A 24,233-nucleotide genomic window follows, 5' to 3' on the forward strand; every position below is an offset into this window, starting at 1 on the left:
CAAGAGCCCGTGCTGGCACAAGGCCAGCTAAATCTAAAACAACGAAGATCTTTGCAGTTAGCCAGACACGCGCGGGAGATCACTGCTAGACGCTGAGAGATCCCCCCCTCCGCCCCATCACCACCTGAACCTCCTGACTAGGATCCAGTTCCTTCGTCACCACGGGGACGGACTTCCCATGTGGACCAGTGTAGAGTGCCACGAGTGCGATCGGCCGTCGTCATTCTTTGCCAGAGACCTCCCCCTCTCCCCACGGTAAAGTACAAGTGAAGGCTTTTCAGTCGCAACATTTTGCCCTTAGAATTGTTTATTGAGTGCCAGTATATCTCTATCCATTGTGCCCTTTTACCCAGTGCTATTTCAGGTGTTTGTGTCCCAGTGTTAAGTGTTCATTCATTCCTCGAGACCTTGGCACCCTCAGTGCATTCTCGATCCATCTGTACGTTTTCTATTTTCCCATACTGCGTGTAATCCTTAAATCTCTCTTGTAGAGGGACCCATTTGCCGTGGACTCTTCTTGGACTGTGCCTTGCGACCGTTCAAGTCTCCAGTAGGAAGACCTCCAGGCTTTGCAAGCCTCCATATTATTTACTTTTCCATTTCTTTTGATCCTTTTATTGTAAATACAATTACTTTGGTTAACCCCAGTGTTTACGTAACATTCCCTCATGAAGTAGAGCCTTAAGCTCATATGAAACATATCTTTTTCTTTTCTTTTTACGATCCCCTGTAGAGTAAAGTCAGATTTTCAAGGCCAAGTGAGTAAACTTCCGTTGCTGACTTGTTAGTGTTCTACAAATCCAGAAAACCAGGAAAATAATAAAATATATATATATATATATATATATATATATATATATATATATATATGTTACAAATCCAGAAAACCAGGAAAATAATAAAATATATATATATATATATATATATATATATATATATATATATATATATATATATATATATTGTCGTGATGCATACAAAGTACTTGGTTATTACACAGCTAATCTTAAAATTCAAAAATGTACCTCACTTCAGCCAGATACCTGAATTCTCATAATAATAAGAATTACGACTGAGTACTCTAAAGGTAACAGTGATCCCTTAAAAACTTATTCATCACTTGAAAAATCAAACTAAGTTTATCAGAATACGTGTGAGGTATCAATAATTAAACAAGAAATATTCTAGAGTAAAAGGACATCACTCCATCAAAATAACTTAACTGTTTCCCTGGTCTTAATTCACTTTAGCAAAACTAAAAGAACATGTTTATCACTTTGCCGTATGCACACACAGTTAATCCTATTCACTGGTGGTTAATAAATGAAACACTATTTTTCTAAAAAATATTAAATACAAAAATTTATTTTTAAATTCAAAGCTTATAATTAGAATTCACAATCTGAAAAATTTATTATTACTTGAAAATAACACAGCACTTAATTAATTCTTGAATTAAATTAAGAAACAACATTAATTCACAAAAACTTTATCAGGAATTTAAATTAATCAAGTAAAATTTAAACTATCAAGAATCATTCAGGATTTGAAAAGAAAGTCTTAATAAATGAAAAATTAAATCAAGTATGCAATGTTAAATCACCAATAAAAATTTAAAATGCTACGTAAATAAATGTTACATCACAGACATAAAAAAAATATTGTAAAAATATGAAGAGATTGCAAACAGGAAAAACACACAAAAATGCACATGAGATTTATCAATAATAATTTCACTAAGGCAAAATTTCCCTAACTTATTATACCATGGTATTAATGAGTAAAATTCACGTTACCTTACACAAACTTGTGAAAACCTCTGTAAAATCACTTGCTACAGCTGCTTTACCACAAAACACTTTTTTACCAGGCGCCGTTACAAATTAAATAATTTTACTAAATTCAGATCTCAAAAGTTAACGGTAATACGTGACCACAAAACCCTACGTTAAAAGTAATCTCTTTTTAAGAAGGAGAGAGAGAGGGAACCAAACTAATTGGTTTCGGAAATCAGAATGAAACGGATTTCAGAATTCCAGTAGCACGTGAAACAATTACATGACGTCATTAAAGCATTTTGGTTACGAGATACAAAAGAGAAGTTTTAGAGGCAGGGAAGAGACGTCATTAAAGCATTTTGAGTGCGAGATAACGTGGAGAAATTTCTAGAAGGAAAGTGACGTCATCCCAGCAAAACGTTTTGAATGCAATCTTACAAACATGGTGTAACTGATCAAGACATGTATTCTTTCTCTCAAAGTGGTGTACGCGATCAGAGCAATGCATGTAACAATGCGAAATCACTCGTCTTATGCTCGTACGGGACGAATCGGCATTTGTTATTCCAACCTGTTATTACATTAACCCAAAACAAAGCGTTCTCTCTTATCTCAACTGATGACAGTTGAAATGAAACAAGTCTTCGCTGAACACACACGTGTTCATATAATACGCTTTTATCAAGAAAGATATTATTCATTCTAAACTACGTTATTAAGTCATCTAAATCATTAATTCAAAATTTTGAGATCTGTTATGATATTTCAATAATTATTATTATTACACACAATACATAATAAATAAAAGAGTAAGTGTATCAAAATTATAGGAGGATTTACGTATTAGAAGGCAGCATCATGAAAAAATATATATTATATATATATATATATATATATATATATATATATATATATATATATATATATATATATATATATATATGTATATATATATATATGTATATATATATATATGTATATATATATATATATATATATATATATATATATATATATATATATATATATATATATATATATATAAACTAGAGGTGAGACACCAAGGAACTAACTGAAATCAAAACACCCGTTAGGAAGTTAATACAAATGCAATGGCTTTGAGGACGTCTGAATATATTTAAGAATTGCACAAGCTATTTTGATATAATGATTTAAGGATGATACCAAAATCTTTTTCCTCGACGTAGGTTTTGCGTTGTTTAAAATGGTTTCTGATACTGGAGTGCTCCGGGTTAGAAATTCTACTCCTTGACCCTGTACGAAAACTGACTCCCCGATATTACTCAGTGCGCACACCTTAAGAAACCTTAGTGGTGGATCTCACGTAGATCTCTGAATATACTTTTTGGGCAAGTTTATTTAAAGATAACACCTAAGGCCATACGAGAACGCTGCTGATTTTTACTTTAAGCAAAGAGCCAATAGTTAGAAGTTTTCTTGGGGGAGGGAATTAGGTTGACTTTAATGGCTGGGAAATGTTCATGAATAATTTAAGTAAATATTTTTTGAGAAGTTAAGTCATGGATATATAGGAAACTTGCATAAAAATTTATTTTTTGTACTAATAGAACTTTAGGTCTTGTAGAAAAATTATTATTTTAATAAGTTACTGATTTAACTTTTTTCTTTTTAGAGCAGCCTGGGTGGAAAGCAATTCCTTTTAAAGGATTTAATAAAAAATAAAATTCATTATAAAAGGCATTCCACTTTGATGAGAGAACCAGCGTTATATAAAGAAGGGTAGAAATGAGATTTATCTTCAAATTAAAATACCAGCTACCCAGAAAATCAGATCCGAGTCCGGTAAAAGTCTTCATTCTAAAAATCGTGATATTAAACGAATTGTCTCGTCTGAAAACTAGATGTTTAGAAATGACTGTCGTTCTACTCTTTTTCTGTATTGTAGTAAATTTTATATTAGGGTGTAGTGTATTCCCGTAGTCGAGGAATCAGCCTCGAATTCGCTCTTGAACAGAACAAAAATGTCTTCGACTTATCTAGAATAAAAAAAGGGGATGGACTCTTAGAGGGTACGCAACCAACATGCTTCCCATATATCAACTTCTCAAAAAAGGTGTACTGAAATTATTCAGGAACATTTCCCTGCCATTAAAGTCAACTTTATTTAACAAAAAAAAAAAATCCCCTAACTAATGGTTCTTTGTTTCAAGTAAAAGATCAGCTGTGTCCTTATATGTCCCTTCCCTAAATGTATTTCCGGGGTTTACGCGGGATCCACCAATAGGCTTTCTTAAGGTGCGTGTTCGCACGATAGTTCCTCGTTGAGCGAGTCGGTAGAGTTCTCGGCTAGCACTCTGCTAGGCCCGAGTTCGAGTCTCCGGCCGGCCAATGAAGAATTAGAGGAATTTATTTCTGGTGATAGAAATTCATTTCTCGCTATAATGTGGTTCGGATTCCACAATAAGCTGTAGGTCCCGTTGCTAGGTAACCAATTGGTTCTTAGCCACGTAAAATAAGTCTAATCCTTCGGGCCAGCCCTAGGAGAGCTGTTAATCAGCTCAGTGGTCTGGTTAAACTAAGGTATACTTAACTTTTTTTTTTGTTTTGTTCGCACGATGAACAGAAATGCTAACCAGAGCACTCCAGTATCGGAAACCATTCTGAACAATCCAAAACATTCACTGAGGACAAAGACTTCATTGTCATCGGTCATACTGCCAACCTCCTGATATATAAATGTCATAGAAACATTTTATTCATAAAACAGCACATACCTTTGTTACTCAGATGTCTGGAAGTCCGTTGTATTTGCCTTAACTTCCCACTGTGATGGTTTCCTCTCAATGAGTTCTTTGCTGTTTGACCACTAGGTCCGCTGCACATTAGTTTATTCTTACTCTTTGTTGTGTTTTATGTGGTTCTTAATCACTATAGCTGTGTTTTGGTTCTTAATTATTATAGCTATGTGTTTTTATCTCTTCTTGTGCAGCCCTGAAGATGTAATTCTGTAAAAATTACGAAACCTTGGTAATAAAAAAAAAGACAGCCTAGTGGTATGGGATATTCGTCTGCCTTCCTTGTATATATATATATATATATATATATATATATATATATATATATATATATATATATATATATGTATATATACATAATGTGTGTACTTGTATGTACATAAACAAATGTATTCTGTATATGTATGTATTTATAAATATGCATATATTTATACATATAATTATATTCGAACTCACGCCTTCCGAGTTGCAAGCACACACCTTTACCGACCCCACTTGTGGAGAAAACATTTTCCTTCTCGTTTGGAAACTAATGCCACCTGTGACTACCTGCTGTTTTTCTTTAAATATACTTCCACGGTATATTTAAACATTTTCACGGGTTTTATATGAATATTGCAAGTGATAAAACACACACACAAATTTACTTATAATTTGTACAAATATGTACATATAAGAATATATGTATGTATATATATATATATATATATATATATATATATATATATATATATATATATATATATATATATATATATATATATATATATATATATATATTAGAACCTAGTGATGGACGTGATAACCGCTGAGATGAAGTTAGAAGTTTCCACTGTAAGTTTCGATACTCGTAAATGTTTTCAATCCAATGGTGATACTATTTCTTCCATTACTAGGTCCTAATTGTACACCTGCCTCACGTGTTTTAAGTGAATATTGTAAGTGAAAAATCACACACATACACACGATACATATATATATATATATAATATATATATATATATATATATATATATATATATATATATATATATATATGTGTGTGTGTGTGTGTGTGTGTGTGTGTGTGTGTGTGTGTGTGTGTGTGTGTGTGTGTGTGTGCATGAATTCGAATCCTGCTTGAAAGCTGAAACTCAGTTCTCCCATTTAAACGCCATGTCTTGAGAGGGGGGGCGTGGCCTAGATTCTTCTAGAAATGCCACTGTCTGTTATTCTAGACTCGCGTCTTCCGACGGCTAGCACAATCGTTTCATATCAGCTTTCTCTAGACCTATGCAAGGTATCAAAATGAGGGCGTAAGGAAAGGAAAACAGGACAATCATGGGCAAAAACTCAAGATTCTGGTGGGCAAGAAGGTTATCGTTGATCGGAGTGCTTGATTGGACAAGTCATCCTGCGCCTGTCCAGTAGGTGGGATTGAGGTCTGTAGACCTTGGGTGGGGCTTAGCTCCGTGGGTGACAGCTCATGTTGTAAGTGTTCCGTCAGTGGTGCTCGAGGGCGGTCGTGCGGCGTCCCTCTCTCTCTCTTGAAGATTTTATCTGCAGGCAGGGCATACAGAACAGTGGCACTGGTATTTGAAGGGATTATAAGTTAACAGAGATAGGGTTTATATATATATATATACATATATATATATGTATATATATATATATATATATATATATATATATATATATATATATATATATACTGTATATATACATATATATATATACACCCTATTACATATGTATAATTACACACACACACACACACACATATATATATATATATATATATATATATATATATATATATATATATATATATATATATATATATATATATATATATATATACACACACCCTATTACATATGTATAAATACACACACATATATATATATGTGTGTGTGTGCATGTATATATATAATATCCATTGTTGTTTTTTATGATTCACCTGGGGTTATGCCAGCACGGGCTCTTGCTCACAGAGCAGCCCGTGATTTATTTTGCGATGTGAAAGTGAATATGACTTACGATCTGAATGCAAACCTTTTCGTCTCTTGAGGCGAGGGTAAAGTAGACCTAAGCGGGGAGTGTTCGAGGGATTAAAAGGATGAACCACTTTTTTGGAGTCGAAGTTTTATGTATGTCTTGCATTTATGGATCACAGGTTGGCATTGTGCATGAATATTCCAATTACAAAACAATATGCGTAGAATCTACATAAAATTTGTTTGAGTAATCCTATATAACTTACAAAATTATGTATTAAAGAGATTATTATATTTATAATATTAAAAGAGTACATATGATGGTGTTTGAAATATACGTGTCTAATTATGTATAATAAATGGTACGAATGTGTATATTATTTACAAAAATTATATGTGAATATATGCAAAAACACGTATATGCAATGTCGACCACTAGTCACCGTTCGGTGTTCGTGTCGGTCGACGCCTCAGGGACATGCGATATGTTTCTTACGCTTCCCTGGGAGTTCTCTTATCACGTGATGGGCGCGATGCGTCTAGTGTAGCGTTCGGGGGCGCGCTGTCTGGTCCCTGTTAGCTCACGTATCCCTCCTTCTGCTGGAGGGAAGAATGTGATCCGACTCTTGCTGGCTGTTAAGAGTCGATTTCTGGATGGGCGATGCTAACCGTTTCCTCTATTGAAAGACGACCATAGTTGCTTTCTTTCTGGGTGGTACCTTCGATCAGTTCTCGTAGGGATGGCTTCCCTTCATGAGCGTCAGTAAAATGCCGATGTATGGTCCCTCGGTTTCTGTGGGCCAGCATTCGCTTCCGAAGGGTCGTTGTAGGGTATAATCAGGGCTGCTACTAGTTTAGGTTTACTCTATATTCTGAGGCTTATCTTCTGGGAAGGGGCTCTAGTAGTTACGCCTCTAGTAATTTTTTTTTTTACTTGATCCCAGTTTCGATAGTACGATCTGCGCATCCGTTGGTCGTTCGTCAGTGGCGAACACTGTCACATTCGTTGTTTATATCTTTCCATGAAGTGCAATGAGTGATTGCTCTTTTGGCATAAACGCTCACTACTGACTTTTAAAAGGCGTCAGGGCACTTTCCCCGGGCATTCAAGCAACCGCAGCGTCCGTTGCTTTTGCAAATACAATTGTTGGAAAGTGTCCTTCTTGTTGTTTGACTAGGACACCAAGAAAAAGCAAGGTCTCCCGCTGGCTGTGCTGTGTGGTGAAGTTCAGCACTAAGTTTCTTTACAGGGCATCCACTATTTTCCTGGCATTGTCACATAGATCTTCGGTTTTCGGTGTTCGCGACAATAAAAAGTCAGTAGTGAACATTCACCGACAAAGCATTTCCAGTCCATTTCCTGCCGCGTATAACGTCTGATGACCGAATCTTTCAACTATCTCTGTCTTTCACCTAAGCTGTTACCCCTGTGCTTTGTCGCCTTAACGAGGTGGTATAAAAACAAAACATAATTAAAAACTTATTTTGTACAATCCTCTTTTAGGGGCCAAACACATACCCAGTGTCATTGAAAACTGACAGCGCCCAGTTCTCCTCAAGAGACAAACTTAGCCACAAGTCTTCCCGTCAGTTGAGGCCCCCGTAGGAGTGGTAGTGCCGTCAGTGCACCTCACGTGGTGCACTGTAGGCATTACTTAAGAGGCTTTGCAATTGTTTCATAGTGCAACTGCGAGGTTTTCCTCCTGTTACACCTTTCAAACCTTTTTACCGTCAATTTCCGTTTCAGCGCTGAGAGACTTCATAGGCCCCAGCGCTTGGACTTTGGCCTAAATTCTGTATTCTTTTCTAGTCAACCAGAGCGAAATACCATTTACTCCCTCTGGTAATTTTTTCTGATACCTTTTTTCTTAACTGTTCTCGGTAAGTTAAATGCCGTATGGAACATCCTTAGAGTTTTTCGTACATTTTCCTCAAAGATAATTATTTCATTTTTCCTTAATGGCCATCTGCGACTCGCCAGGGCTCCCATCTGTTTATCCTTTCTCCTCTTACGACAGGTACCTGAGGGTTAAAATGAGTTAGTAGTTTGTTGAACTTTTCATTTCATGACCATATCTACACTTTCATTCCATACATTTTACTCATGTTAACTCCAGACCATTTTCACTTCCAATCACTGAAGGACACTTAAAGGATTCTCTGTAAGCAAGGTCCTGTGCTGGCGTAACGCCAGCTCAATCACATACAACAACAACAGATTGTAAGTCAGTATCACTTGAAAACGCCACAGAGTGGTGAAACAGCTGTTGTGACTTAAAACAACAAATGGAGGAAAGAAGTTTGTGTGTTCCTCGCTGACGACAGACGCTTGAGAATCGGAAAAAATTCCGACGATATAGAGATTCCAGAAAAACCTTATTGATTCCACTAAAGCAATTGCTTTTAACGACGTATACACACACACACATATATATACATATATATATATATATATATATATATATATATATATATATATATATATATATATATATATATATATATATATATATATATATATATATATATATATATAAATTTCTGACTCTCATCAGGATCGAACCCAGGTCTTTCAATTGAAAGGCAAGGGCGCTGTGAGTCAGAAATTTATTTCTGTTCCACACGTATGATTGTGTGTTGATTATTTCTAAATATATTATATATATATATATATATATATATATATATATATATATATATATATATATATATATATATACTGTATAAATACATATATATACCTATGTATGTATGTGTGTATGTATATGTATATATATGTTATATAATATATATATGTATACTGTATATATACGTACACATATATATTGTATATAATACACACACACACACACACATATATATATATATATATATATATATATATATTATATTTGCATATGAATTTTTATCAGTTGTACATGTATGACTTTGTTTATAATTAATAATCCACAAATTTAGGTTGCTATCCAGTTCACTATTCCTGGGTAATAATTTACACCCCAACTTGCTTCCAAAAGGGAGTCATAACTGATAAGTGCTTCTTCGTCCACGGCCCGGTTGGTCATAGTCACTGTCCCCAGTAGGAGGGCAGTGCCGTCAGTGCACCTCATGCGGTGAACTTGTAGGCATTACTTAAGGTTCTTGGCCCCGTGCCTTCGGCCCCTAGCTGCAACCCCTTTCGTTCCTTTTACTGTGCCTCCTTTCATATTCCCTTTCTTCCATCTTACTTACCACCCTCTCCTAACAATTGATTGTTAGTGCAACTGCGAGGCTTTCCTCCTGTTACACCTTTCAAACCTTTGACTGTCAGTTTCCGTTTCAGTGCTGAATGACCTCATAGGTCCCAGTGCTTGGCCTTTGGCCTAAATTCCATATTCATTTCAATTCAATTCATAGTCACTGTCTGTTGTTTCTAAACCAAACAACGGCTTGAATTCCCCGTAGCGGGGTAGTGCCGTCAGTGCACCTTACGTGGTGCACTGTAGGCACTTCTTTAGTTTCTTTGCAGCGTCCCCTCGTCCCCTAGCTGCAACCTCTTTCGCTATTTTCACTGTACCTCCGTTCATATTCTCCTTCTTCCATCAGGCTTTCCGCCTTCTCTAACAGTTGTTTCATAGAGCAACTGCGAGGGTTTCCTACTTTTACACCTTTAGAACCTTTTTACCCACAATTTCCCTTTCAGTGCTGAATGACCTTATAGGTCCCAGCGCTTGGCCTTTCGTCTAAATTCTATATACGAAATCAACGGCTTGACTGCCGGCGACGGAGCACGTATCGCTTATAATTCCCTTGGTGTGAGTTATTCCCAATGCGTATAGTGAACTGGATATTAAACGATATTTGTGGCTTAACACATATTTATATACTTTCTTGTATACAGTTTTTTTTTTTATTGAATGTCAGCCCAAAATCAGCACATAATTTTGTGACATGCTTTCAATTTTCTGTCGCTTCTTTGTTATATCTGCTACCCTTCTATGAAATGCCAATTTTTATAGTTTCATTTACCATTATTTTTATATATTTTACTGTTTTATTGCTCTTATATCTTCGTCGGTATCATTTCTTTGTTATTCCGAGTGGTTTTCTTAGATTTTTGACGTTCTTCGTAGAGTCCGGGAAGGTTTGTAATAGCATCCGATTTTTAGTTTTCGGGAAAATAAAACTATTGTGCCGGCTTTGTCTGTCCGTCCGCACTTTTTCTGTCCGCCCTCAGAACTTGAAAACTACTGAGGATAGAGGGCTGCAAATTGATGTGTTGATCATACACCCTCTAATCATCAAAAGGCCATGCCACCACAGGGCCGTGGTTAAAGTTTCATGGGCCGCGGCTCATACAGCATTATACCGAGACCACCGAAAGATAGATATATTTTCAGTAACCTTGATTATACGCTGTAGGGGCTGTACAGAAAACTCGATTGCGCCGAAGGCTTGTTTAGTTTGTAATTGACTTATTTGCAAACTCAGAATAATTGCTTCGGTTTCAAGCACTCCGTCCTCAGTACATTGCTGCGTGCGGCTACAAACGCAGTAAGTATTCATTGTGAGTTTTTAAATAAGTAACAAACGAAAAGATTCGCATGTTTTTAAAACATTTTCGTGAAGAATGCCAGATAGAAAAGAAACCCATCATGTCTCGTTTTCTAGCATCAGTTTTAATACTGTGAGTTTTATCTTAGCTACAACCAAAATGTGGAAATAGTTTTCCTAGATCAGTTGTGGAATCTTCTGATCTCCAGATATTTAAGGCAAGAGCAAATTCATTCCCGCTGTCCGCTGACGTCTCGGTTTTATTTCTGTTCCCTCATATTTATTAATGCGTCACCTTTCCTCCCTTTCCTTTGCACTGTCCCTCTTTGCAGGCTGATTTGCCTTTGGAGCCCTCTTGGGTTTATTACAGTCTGTTAATTGTCCAACACAGTTTTCGGCTTAAGATTAAAAAAGAAAGAATAACAAAGAAATGATAGTGTACAAATAAATAGAATAACACGAAAGTAACCGGATGAGGGAATTAAGAAAATTGAGGTAAATGCAGATGGCTTTCTACGGAACTGTATCAGATAATAACACAAGATGAAAGGTGCAAAAAATATAAAACTCTGCTACAATTATATACAGTGTATATACGTATGTATATATATATATATATATATATATATATATATATATATATATATATATATATAAATATATATATATATATATATATATATATATATATAAATATATATATATATATATATAAATATATATATATATATATATATATAAATATATATATATATATATAAATATATATATATATATATATATATATATATATATATATATATATATATATATATATATATATATATATATATATATATATATATATATATATATATATATATATATATATGTTAGTGTGTGTATGCAAATATGCATGAGTGTTAATCCTGCAAGTGAATGTTTCCTTAAGTATGTGGACCTGATCATCTACGATTCAGTAATTAAAGAAAGATTGTGACCGTGACTGCTGCCTCACTTTCTCTTCAGCCAGTCTCTGAGGGTAGATGGTTAATTGTGGATAAAAAAAAATAATTACGGTGTGTGTATCATAGAGATCACATTACCCTTTACTTCTGGCAAGGGGCTACATTAGCGGGAAGCTTGTTAACACTTTTAATTTCTGTATCACCTTTTGCCCGGTGACTGACTTCAGGATTGAAATAGAGAGAGAGAGAGAGGATTAACTTCCATGCAGCCTTGAGGGGCTGTTAGTTGAGAGAGAGAGAGAGAGAGAGAGAGAGAGAGAGAGAGAGAGAGAGAGAGAGAGAGGCCTGGGCATTTTATCTAAACTTGCACTTTCTCCGAGTATCACTACCTTACGATCTTGTCTTCTCAATATCTTCACTTAATTTCCCTAACTTTGCTACGGATCTCACCCAGGTAATTATCCATAATTGAGACTAATTTCCTCTTGTCGTCAATTACCGTGTGTAGTAATTAGTTCCTCGTTCGAAGAGTCGGTAGAGTTGTGGACTAGCACTCGCCAGGCCCGAGTTCGAGTCTCCGGCCGGCTAATGAAGAATTAGAGGAATTTATTTCTGGTGATAGAAATTCATTTCTCGCTATAATGTGGTTCGGATTCCACAATAAGCTGTAGGTCCCGTTGCTAAGTAACCAATTGATTCTTAGCCACGTGAAATAAGCCTAATCCTTCAGGCCAGCCCTAGGTGAGCTGTTAATCAGCTCAGTGGTCTGGTTAAACTAAGCTATACTTAACTTTAAGTAATTCTTAAACGATATTTTTTGCTAGATCCCGTAGGGTGGTAGCGTCGTCAGATTACTTAAGGTTCTTTGAAGCGTCCCTTCGGCCCTTAGCTGCAACCCCTTTCATTCCTTTTACTGTACCTCCTTTCGTATTCTCTTCCTTCCATCTTTCTTTCCACCCATTCTCTCAGTTGTTTCATAGTGCAACTGCGAGATTTTACTCTTGTTACACCTTTCAAACCTTTCAACTCTCACTTTCCGTTTCAGTGCTAAATGACCTCATTGGTCCCAACGCTTGGCCTTTGGCCTAAATTCTATATTCCATTCCATTCCATTTATTTGCTTGATGTTTCACTTCATTACCTGGGTGAAATCCGTAGCAAAGTTAAGGAAATTAAGTGAAGATACTGAGAAGACAAGATCGTAAGGTAGTGATACTCGAAGAAAGAGCAAGTTTAGATAAAAATGCCCAGGCCCTCTCTCTCTCTCTCTCTCTCTCTTTAGATAGTGTCTGACGCCTACATGTTTATCAGTTAATTTGAGGGTACGTTTCAATTTCGATTTCTTTAGAAAGAGTGGAAGTTAGGGAAGACGCTTAATGGCGACGAATGAGTTGGTAGAAGAGATTACAGATGAATTTATGGGGATGAGACGCGTATTCTGCCAACATTCTTTGTTGGCACAGCAGTTGTGTCATGTGGTGAGCTTTTTCAGGGCTCTCCCCGCACCCCCACCTCCCCAACCCCGCCTCCATTGACTCTTTGATATTAGCTCTACCTTTTAGGTTTTGTTTGTGCACCTTCTAACGGAGGAGTTAAATTGGACTGCCATTTGTGATTTTTTTTTTTATCATTGCACTGTCCCGTGCATCTCTCTCTCTCTCTCTCTCTCTCTCTCTCTCTCTCTCTCTCTCTCTCTCTCTCTCCATGACTTGCCTCTCCCAAGTCTTGGTTGCTCGTGTGCATCTGTTCGAGGACACTTCTAAGATCTGTCCTTTTGTGCAACTCGTCCTTGTTGCCGTAATCGGCAAGTGTCCTTTAAAGTGCTTATCTCAACTTGTTGTGTACTGACTACCGTTTCTAAAGAAAAGCCGCATAACTCAAGACCGTGTTCGATAAGAGAATGAGGGGCACAAAGATGATGGGAGGGCTTGGTGTGGGTGGAAAGAGAGTAAAAGAGTTAGATAGACCAACTTACAGTCTTCGGGCAACTTTCTTGACGGCAGTCTTTGAAAAACTGGCTCCATTGCGGCTACAAGTTTACAAGAACAACCAACAGAAATGACACTGCAATCTGGCCCTTTTGAATATTTTGCTTGGGTGCGTCCTCCCTCACACCTATTACGCCATGGGCCAAAAATAGCCAAAAAAAAATCCTTGTGGGTGAAGGATTCCTCATATGAAAGTAGAAGTCCATACTTTCGAAATGAATACTTAGACTAATTGTGGTTATCTGAAACTGTAGAATGATGGGCTAAGCTAGAATGTCGAAGCTCAAGTGACTAACAGTTTTAAAAATTTTTATTTGTTGGTATGCAACATCAAGATTTCATTCATCATATTAAAATGGGTTTAAGGCTCTTGATAGGAAGGGCCATAGGAAAACGTAGATGGTGGATGTTGATGTAAGTACTGGCAGTCATGTTAAAAAAGATAGACTTTCATTGTCCGTGAATTTTTTAGGGCCCTCTGGACTAATTCCTCCCTCCCCTTCCACACACACACACACACACACACACACTTGTAGGTTGATAAAGGGAACCTTTTGATATAGGGTTATAGAAGATCTTCCAGTGCTTTCTCAGGGATATCCAGTTTAAGGGTGGATTCTATTGACGATCAGTACTAACAGCCTCATCTACATTAAGTTTTGGGGTGGGGGTGGGGGGTCTTTTGAGGGAGAGGCAGTGGTTCCTCTGCAGTTCCTGCAGGGACTCGTTAGGTTACAGAAGACAATGGGTGTAAGGGCATAGGACGTGGGGTGTTCAGTTCATGTCATAGGAGTTCCATAGTGGGATATGGGATCTTTCCTAGATAGTGACCCCCAACAAAGTTCGGGGGTCGTTATCTAGGGCTAATATTTCTTGGGGGTCATTATCTTTATGATATGTACAGTCTTTTGCTTATGTTTTTACGGTAATCCCCACCGGGCTTGTGCTAAACACAAAGGTGGATACATACCGGGTTAAAACCTTTGGGATCACCGTCTAGGAAAAATCCGGGATGTGTACTACTGTAAAATTTTGGAACATCCACCAGTAGACGAACGACCGATGACCTACTTGCTTTCGTTGGTCAATGTGATTTAGATAGTGACTTTATAATCTGACTGGCAAGCACTCATTCCGCCTTCTTGATTCGGTTACTATTATCAATGAAATAGTTTAACCAGACCATTGAGCTGAGCTCTCGTAGGACTGGCCTCTTGAGGCCTTAAAGAAAAAGATGAACAACAGTGAGACAGAAGCAGTCTTTTAAAAAAAACATATTTGTAAGAGGACCTTTTCTATTATTATTATTATTATTATTAAGTTTGTAAGGAATGCTGTGTAAAGTAAGGTTTTTTGTCTCTGAAAATAGAGCTTATGACTACTCCCCACTTATGCTCTAGGAGCTGTGTTAAGTCCTGTGTGCACTTGTATGTCATCTCATTTTGACTTTTGATACTGTAAATATGATGTTTCTGGAGCTTTTGTTAAGAGGTGGCATGTCGGGGTTCATGGTCGTTTGTCCACCATATTGAATCAAAGATGGCGGCCATTTTGGACCCTGGTAGCTAAATAGCGCAGTTGTATAGTTCTACAATCATAGGCATGTTATATCTTGTTTGAAAGGAAATTTGATGCTGAATAAAATTCTGATAGAATTTAAGGCCTAAAATAAATCTGCAAGAAAAAATTTAAAGTTTTCGACACATATTGAATTACAAATGGCGGCCATTTTGGGTCCTGGCTTATGATAATAGTTCTGCAAATACAGTAATGCTCACTTTGTAAGAAATTTGATGATAATATTATTTTAGAATTGAAGAGCTCAGATGGGTTTCTAAAAACAAATTGGAAATGTTATGCTTCGCATTCCTATGATCATAATTTTCGACTAAACATCAAAATAAAGCATTTTCACAAAAATAACATGTAATTCGTATTTTCACAGAAATAACACGTAACTTCATATGTATACTTCATCACTAATAGTAATACAAATAGAAAACTGAACACAATTTGATATGCATACAGATTACTTTCTGGTGTTATTGATGATGTTCTCAGTCCCTTCATGGTTGTTCTGGATTCAGCGGATTTTTGCATAATGGATTGGCTTCCCATTTGCAAAAAGGCAACATGCAATTTCCCCTCTGTCGACATGAGCAAACCTTTGGTCGGACACACTTGAAACAGTTACAAGGAGCTGGGAACTCATCTGGAATGGGTGCTTCTGCCATAACAAGTGTTCGTCATCGGCGGGCATGCATCCATAATCAAGAGTATTCAGCTGAATATCTTCAATGAATGGATCATGAAGCCACATGTAGCACTGTAGGTAGGCCCTTTGAATATGCTGCTCGATACAGGCAGATGTAGGAGGGAATCGCTCTAGATCAAACTGATGTTTTGTATGATAAATGATGAAGCGAAGCTCATCAAAACTGTCAACATCACACGACGTTATGCATTTGAGAAGGAACTTCTCAGCATTAGTAATGATCTCATCATTCATTTCTTCTTTTCCAAAGTTGCACAAGAGATTGTAAGCACCTTTTCTCCCTCCGATGAAAGCTTTTGTTTTCGTACCTACTTTGCTAGTAGCGTCGCACGCAGTGAGTGCATGGATTGCAAGCAGTGTATCTACGAGATCTGATTCCATGCTCCTAACCAAGTCGTGAATGGGAATTACACTTCTAAATTGACCGTGGCCAGATATGAACCAGAGTTCCTCCAAGTCAGAGTTCCTCAGTTTACTATAGTGGTGTATTACAGACACAAATACATCAGTGTCTGGAGATGCAGTGACAATGCTATATAAATCTCCCAACTTTGACAGCATGGTTAACGTGAAATATAATACGATCGTCTGCTTCCTCATGAGAGCATGTAAGTAGTCGCTCAGCTTTGATTGATCCATTTGGGATAATGAAACACATTATTGTTTCACCGTCTGTATGTGATGCACCAAAGAAGAGACATTTGTCAGTAACGTTTTCCTTGACCCGTTAAATGAAAACACGATGAAATGCAACCTTGTTCTCCGAGAAGGCCCAAAACTTTTCAATCTCAACCGGTAAAGGCTGATCCAAGTTAGATATCTACGTTACTACACCACCTGCTGTCTTTCTGTGGTTACGCTCACTGCCTTTAATACTCCAATCCTTGTACAAATCAAATACAGTGTCAGTGCGACTGCATGTACTTGAATGAGATTGAACGAATTCCACAAAGTTAAATTAAGTATACCTTAGTTTAACCAGACCACTGAGCTGGTCAACAGCTCTCCTAGGGCTGGCCCGAAGGATTAGACTTATTTTACGTGGCTAATAACCAATTGGTTACCTAGCAACGGGACCTACAGCTTATTGTGGAATCCGAACCACATTACACCGAGAAATGAATTTCTATCACCAGAAATAAATTCCTCTAATTCTTCACTGGCAGGCCGGAGACTCGAACTCGGGCCCAGCAGCGTGCTAGCCGAGAACTCTACCGACTCTCCCAACAAGGAACTAACGAATTCCACAGATTTTGTGCAAAGTCTCGTGAATGTTTTCAATTTCATCTGCTTCTTTGGAACTTTCCTGTCATGCCTCATGAAGTCTGTGATAATGCTGCGACGATACACAGTTGATGATAGTTATGTCGTGCACAAGTTTATTTTCATAACTTGTGTGACATATTATTGTTCCCTTCTTACCTGCATATTTCTTCTAAGTTGACGAAGTAGTCGTCCACAGCGTCTCAGCCGCTTCAAGTTTGTTATTTCGAAGGGAATTAAATTAAATGTAATTATATCTCTCAGAAAGGCGTAATAATGAAAGTTAACTAAATACTCAAGTACAATTACGGTTACAGTTACTATCATGAAACCACTCTTGCTAGTTGAAGTTCAGTTTGTCTGGTTAGTAGCCCGCGGTCAGAGTCTGGTTGGGACCACGAAAGCAAGGGGAAGAACTACGTCTTCTTGTGCTGGTGACTAGGGACTCGAATGCTCTTCTTCTGGCTTCTCTGGAACCCCTGGTTCTTCTTGCTATCTTCCATCTCCTCCTTTGAAGTTCTTCATTGGCAGATTTTATCTGTAAGGCCTCCCCTCGAACAGCTTGATTGGGAAGGACAGTTGTGAGTGTTGTTAAAATCTCTCCTTAGAGGATTTGATTGGAAATGACCTCAGGAGGAGGTGTAAATGACTCCTCCCTAGAATGTTTAATTGGAGAAATGGTGAACTACTTCAACTACTTTGTTCAGCCCCTTTTCATGGAATTTCCATGTAAATGCCTCCTGTTGAAGCGGGGTTATAGATATGGCTGGAGTGTTAACTTCTGACGAGGTGCTAAGTAATCCTTGGTCAGCTAAATCGCGAGGGCACAGGTTCCAGATTTTACAATCGGTTTTATGGCCCTGGGCGCGATATACTCGCTCACTGTTTTGAGTTCGTGTAAGACGGTTTCTTGCGGTTAGCTTACTTGACACTTCTAGCCTCGCAGTGCATAACAACCAAGGCTTAATTGTTGTTCTCTCTCTCTCTCTCTCTCTCTCTCTCTCTCTCTCTCTCTCTCTCTCTCTCTCTCTCTCTCTCTTATGCTTTCCTATCTACTTTTTCCTTACATCACTACAGTGGTTATGGTGTCTCCTTAGGAAGTAATTTCTTTAGCTCAGTAGCAAAATCAGCATTTTTTTTTATTTATGTAAGAATCCTTCCTTTGTTAAGTAGAAGGAGGTTGGCGTTATTTCAGAGCTTAGCAAAGTTTGAAGATCAAAGTTTCTTAAGCAAACATAATCAATGACATGCAAAACAATCTCTTTATTTAAGTCGTAATTTATCTGGGCTGGTGGAGGTTTGATGCTCTTCCTTGTTTTGGGTATGGAATCAAAAGGTTTTGCAAATTTCCTCTCAAAGTGAGACGAGTAAAATTGTTTTCTAGCAGTCTCACCTAAGGCAAAGCAGTTTAAAAGAAATCTGTCGGAGCAAGTAGCAGTACTGATTAATCCTGTTGGCTTGTCAATATCAAAGGGATTTCCACGTTGTAATATGTATCCCATCATGGAGGCAACACACTGTGCATCTGTTTCTGTTATAGCTCATGAAAATTCGTGATGCAGAGTGTACTCATCATCCTCATCAATTTCACATGCTTCATGCAAGAACTTTGTGTACTTGGCCTTGTCGTGCTTTATAGCACTCCATCTGCAGACAGCCTCTTTTCTGCAAGTGAAACCTATGATCACAGATTGACTTTTGGCTATCTTGTTCTCTTTTTCAAGGGCTTGGTCAATTGGTACAGCACTTCCTTTTCGAACAGAATGTCTCACAACAAAGTCACCTATCAAGAATGCTGCATGAGTATCTGGGAATTTCTGAGGCAGAGCCAGGCAGTCCTCGCAATAGAGTGGTAGCCATCTTTTGTAGTTGATCCTATCAAATGCAAAACACAGTGGTATTGCACGACGCACAGCTGACAGATATAGGTTTCAATCCCCTTCACGGAAGGACCTGGTTAAATCTTGCAAGACTGGAGCCATTTCATTTAGGAGTTTGTTACAATAGAGGAACAACTGACTCTTTTTGCAGCCACGCAATTTGAACTCGTCAAGTGCTTGTTCAGACAAGGTATGCTGGCTCATGCACAAATCCCAAGTTTTGCGAATGAGCTCTTGATTTTCTGTGGGGTTTTCAAGCAGTGACTGAAGCTTTCCAGTTGTTTCTCAGAGTTCTGTAAAAACTCCAGTATCGATAATCTGCAAGAAAACTGTAATCTGAAGACGCTCTATGGTTTCTGTTATTAATGGCATCCCTCTTTTCCCTCTGACATAGATCCCTCTGTCCATGACAGAATTTACGACACCAGGACCAAAATCTTCATTTTCAACCAGAACATTGTGAATGCCACTTTCCTCTAGATATTTTCCGAGGCAACAAATGATCACTTTCTCCAAATGAAAAACTCCAGTTCCTAAGAAAATGTTATTGAATTTGTCTGGTTGTGAAAGTTGCATCTCCTTTGCTATCCGATAGACCCCCCCCCCCCCATCTGACCATAAAGGCCCATTCTGGAGTCCCTTCTATCTTAAGACATCCTGGAAGTTGATCATTGCAGTAAAGATTGTGTCATATTCTGTGGCATGTGGCAGCAACCATCTTACATCTTCCCATCTTACAGTTCGTTCAGGTTGCCCAGGTCCCTCAGTGTGAGGCACCTTTGGTGTCTACCGGAGAATTGCTAATGCATCTTCGGTATATTTTGCATAATCTTGGATGGTCTGGGATGCAGCTTAGATATTTGTTGAGCTTATTCTTAAACACATCTATGCTCACTCCTGATATATTCCTCATATGAGCTGGTAATGCATTGAATAATCGCTGCATTATTGATGCTGGTGCGTAGTGAATTAATGTCCTGTGTGCTTTCCTTAGTTTTCCTGGTATAGTTTTGGGCACTATTAATCTACTTCTGCTTGCTCTTTCTGATATTTTTAGCTCCATGATGTTTTCAGTAATTCCTTCTATCTGTTTCCATGCCTGTATTATCATGTAGCGTTCTCTTCTCATTTCGAGACTATATAATTTTAAGAATTGTAGTCTTTCCCAGTAGTCTAGGTCCTTAACTACTTCTATTCTAGCTGTAAAGGACCTTTGTACACTCTCCATTTGTGCAATATCCTTTTGGTAGTGTGGGTACCATATCATATTGCGATATTCAAGTGGACTGTGTACATACGTTTTATAAAGCATAATCATGTGTTCGGCTTTTCTTGTTTTGAAGTGCCGGAACAACATTCCCATCTCTGCTTTGCATTTTGACAATAGAATTGCTATTTGATCATTGCATAGCATATTCCTGTTCAGCATCACACCAAGGTCTTTAACTGCTTCCTTATTTGTGATTAGCTCATTATTAGGTCCCTTATATGCATTCCTTCTTTATCACCATAGTTTATTGATTCAAATTTATCAGAGTTAAATACCATCTTATTTACCTCTGCCCATTCATATATTTTGTTTAGGTCTCTTTGTAGCGAGTTCCTATCTTCATCACAAGTAATTTCTCTACTTATTCTTGTGTCATCGGCAAAACTTCTCACTACCGAGTCCTTAACATTACTGTCTATGTCTGCAATAATAATAACAAACAGCAATGCAGCTAACACCGTACCTTGTGGCACACTGGATATTACCTTAGCTTCATCCGATTTCTCATCATTTGCAATCACTATCTGTTTACTGTTATGCAGAAATTCTTTTATCCATCTTTCTACTTTGTCCACAATATTATGTTTTCTAATTTTTTTTTGCTAATATATCATGGTCTACCTTGTCAAAAGCTTTTGCAAAGTCTAGGTAAACCACATCTGTATCTTTTTCTTTTATCATATTTTTATATTATATATGTTTTCATGGTGGACTAACAGTTGGGTTTGTGTACTTTTTCTGGGCACAAAACCATGTTGTCCTATGTTAAACAAACTATTTTTCATTAAATGTTTCATTATATTTTTCTTCATTAACCTTTCATACACTTTCATAATATGTGATGTTAGACTCACAGGCCTATAATTACTTGCCTCTAGTCTTGATCCACCTTTGAAAATAGGGGTAATATATGCTAATTTATGTCCATCATAAATCTTGCCTGTATCTACACTTTGTCTTAATAATATTGTGAGCGGCCTTGCGATAGAATGAACTACTTTCTTTAACAAAATAGCAGGGACGCCGTCTGGTCCGGCTGCTGATCCATTTTTAATTTCATTAATAGCCTGCACATTATCGGATTCATTAATATCTATGTCCGATAAATATTCACTATTTTCATCTCTTATTTCTGTATCATTATCTTCATTATCAATTCTAGGTTTAAATTCTCTCTTATATCTTTTTGCTAATATGTTGCGTATTTCCTTTTTTTCATTCGTTAATTGCCCTTCAATTCTTAGAGGGCCCATTTCTGCTCTTATTTTATTCGTCTTTTTCGCATATGAGTAAAATATTTTGGAGTTTTGCTTCATATTTTTTTAGGGTCTTTTCTTCTAAGTCCCATTTTTCATTTTTCATTTTCTTTTGATTGTATAATCTTTTGTTCTGCATTTGTGGGATGATAGGCGTAAAGGCTATTTTGGTGACAGAGTGAGTGTTGACAGTTAATAGACTTCATGGCTGTAAAGTTAAGTATACCTTAGTTTAACCATACCAATGAGCTGATTAGATTCATTTTACGTGGCTAAGAACCAATTGGTTACCTAGCAACGGGACCTACAGCTTATTGTGGAATCCGAACCACATTGTAGTGAGAAATTAATTTCTGTCACCAGAAATAAGTACCTCTAATTCTTCATTGGCCGGTCGGAGAATCGAACGCGGGGCCAGCAGAGTGCTAGCTGAGAACGGTACCTACCCCTCCAATGAGGAACTGCTTATGACTGTAAATGAGGGGATATTTGATAATGCTGATCTGAGAGATGGCGGCCTTAAGCTTGTTATGTGATGTGTTAAGACCCAAAGTTTGTGCTGCTTTGCAGATTGACCAGCTACTGACGAGTAATTAGTTTCTTGACCATGCGTGAATAATTCAGGCAGCTCACCCCTTCTGCCAAAATTTCCTCTTCTTAACAGTCATTGACACTGAAGAATATGGTCTAGTGACCTTTTGTTTGTAGACAGCGTGTCTGGTTTTTGACTGATTCCTTTAGGTACTTCAAGTGATGCATCACGGTTATTCTGGAAAAGCATGAGTATGGTATCATGACTGTCCCCTTTACCCGATGACGATCTTTCTTCGTGGTCAAAATTGTCCATTGCTCCATGTTTGAGGACTGAATTTTCAATTGTAAGAGGAACTGGGGTGCGATTTTGACCTGCAGCGTCTATTGTTCTCTGTGCAATTCCAGTATCTATTTTCTTAAGCTCATCATAGCTGATGCATAAACCAAGCTAGTATGAGTATCTTGGACCGACAGGTATGAACCAACTCAGCTAGGCTTACATGAAAAGGCGTTTTGTTTTGACCTTTGTGAATGAGGTGATATATCATCTGGAAGATCGTGTCCCTCTTGTGCTTGATGTGGCTAGAATGAGGACGATATGGGGATAATATATTAAAGAATTTTTCCCACTCTGGCGATATATTTTGAGTGAAACTGCTGTAACTGAAGTCCATGTCCTCTGCAGAATTAAAGCTTCCTTGGAGTCCAAAGTGGCACTCTTCACGTAATTTTTGCAGACAAACTTTAGTGGCATCAGTCTTCTGTAAGGTCTCTACAATATCTTCAGATTTTATTTCAGCCGAAAAGACCATCTATCTGAGATTTTCGCCTGTCTTGAGGATATGTGAAGCAGATACCATCACCGAAGTAATCAGTCAGCATGTTTGTCAATTTCCGGTTGTTGAATAAAGTAGCTGACATAAAAATTAAGGTGGATGTTAATCATCAAAAACATAGAAAGGTACATTAAATTGTAGACCACATAGCAAGAAAATGAAAATACAGAACATCTGCCCAAATTTTCCCCCTCCACCGGGTCTGAAGAGGGCAAAAATTTGAGCAGATGTTCTGTATTTTTATTTTTTCCTGTGTGGGCTACAATTTAATAACCATGTCATCGTGATAGAAAAGATATTTTAAAATAATCACCATATTCAATGTTAAAAGTTCATGACTCTAGCAAAGGTGAAAAGAAATGAAAGCAGATTTTATAAGAGCATATTAGGAACACACAATGGAAAGAAATTATTGTTTCTTATTAGCACAATCAAGGTTATTATTCAGCAAATCCCTGACATCGGAGAACGCGTAAGCGCGCTGTGTTGTCTCAATGGTGTTCATCAGTTCCTTGAACACCCTTTTCATCTGTGGAATTTCATCTTGCTCTTCAAATGCCATCAGAGATTACACATCTCGCTGAAGTTGTGTGATGTATTTGTTCAGGCAGTTCTTGTGATGCATGGCATCTGCAGCAAAAACATCGCCAGCAGTCTTTAGGAAGATTGTTCTATTGTGGACACTGTCCTCAGTGAAAGCAGTAGCTTTGAGTGAGTTTTTCTCTAGTATTCCATCGCAAATGCGATATCTTTTAGTATCGCCCTGACATTTTATTTGGTTACAGATAATGCATGGTTTTTCCTTGGAATTCAAAGCAACTGCAGTTTTGGCTCTTTTCTGGCGGTTCTCAGGACTTGATAAAAGTGATTCAGTGGATGGCTCGGGAGTTCGTTTTCATGTTGACTGTTTTTGTGAATGT

At 37.5% G+C, this 24,233-nt stretch overlaps 1 protein-coding gene across 18 annotated transcripts in view; it reads left to right on the plus strand.

The window, feature by feature from the left end:
- Positions 1 to 24,233, plus strand: part of LOC136831258 (organic cation transporter protein-like) — a 214,002-nt gene that overhangs the window by 86,593 nt on the left and 103,176 nt on the right. For 3 of the 18 annotated variants that reach the window (XR_010850813.1, XR_010850812.1, XM_067091335.1), the window contains exon 1: positions 6,012 to 6,126. The exons of 13 other annotated variants lie outside the window; for them this stretch is intronic. The gene's annotated coding sequence lies outside the window, so the exon portion shown is untranslated. Of the gene's footprint in view, positions 1 to 5,989; positions 6,127 to 24,233 lie in introns of those variants that run through there. 2 more of the 18 variants (XM_067091337.1, XR_010850819.1) reach the window with 2 other exon arrangements.

The sequence above is a fragment of the Macrobrachium rosenbergii genome, chromosome 48 (genome assembly GCF_040412425.1).
Source record: "Macrobrachium rosenbergii isolate ZJJX-2024 chromosome 48, ASM4041242v1, whole genome shotgun sequence".
Classification (NCBI taxonomy): domain Eukaryota; kingdom Metazoa; phylum Arthropoda; class Malacostraca; order Decapoda; family Palaemonidae; genus Macrobrachium; species Macrobrachium rosenbergii.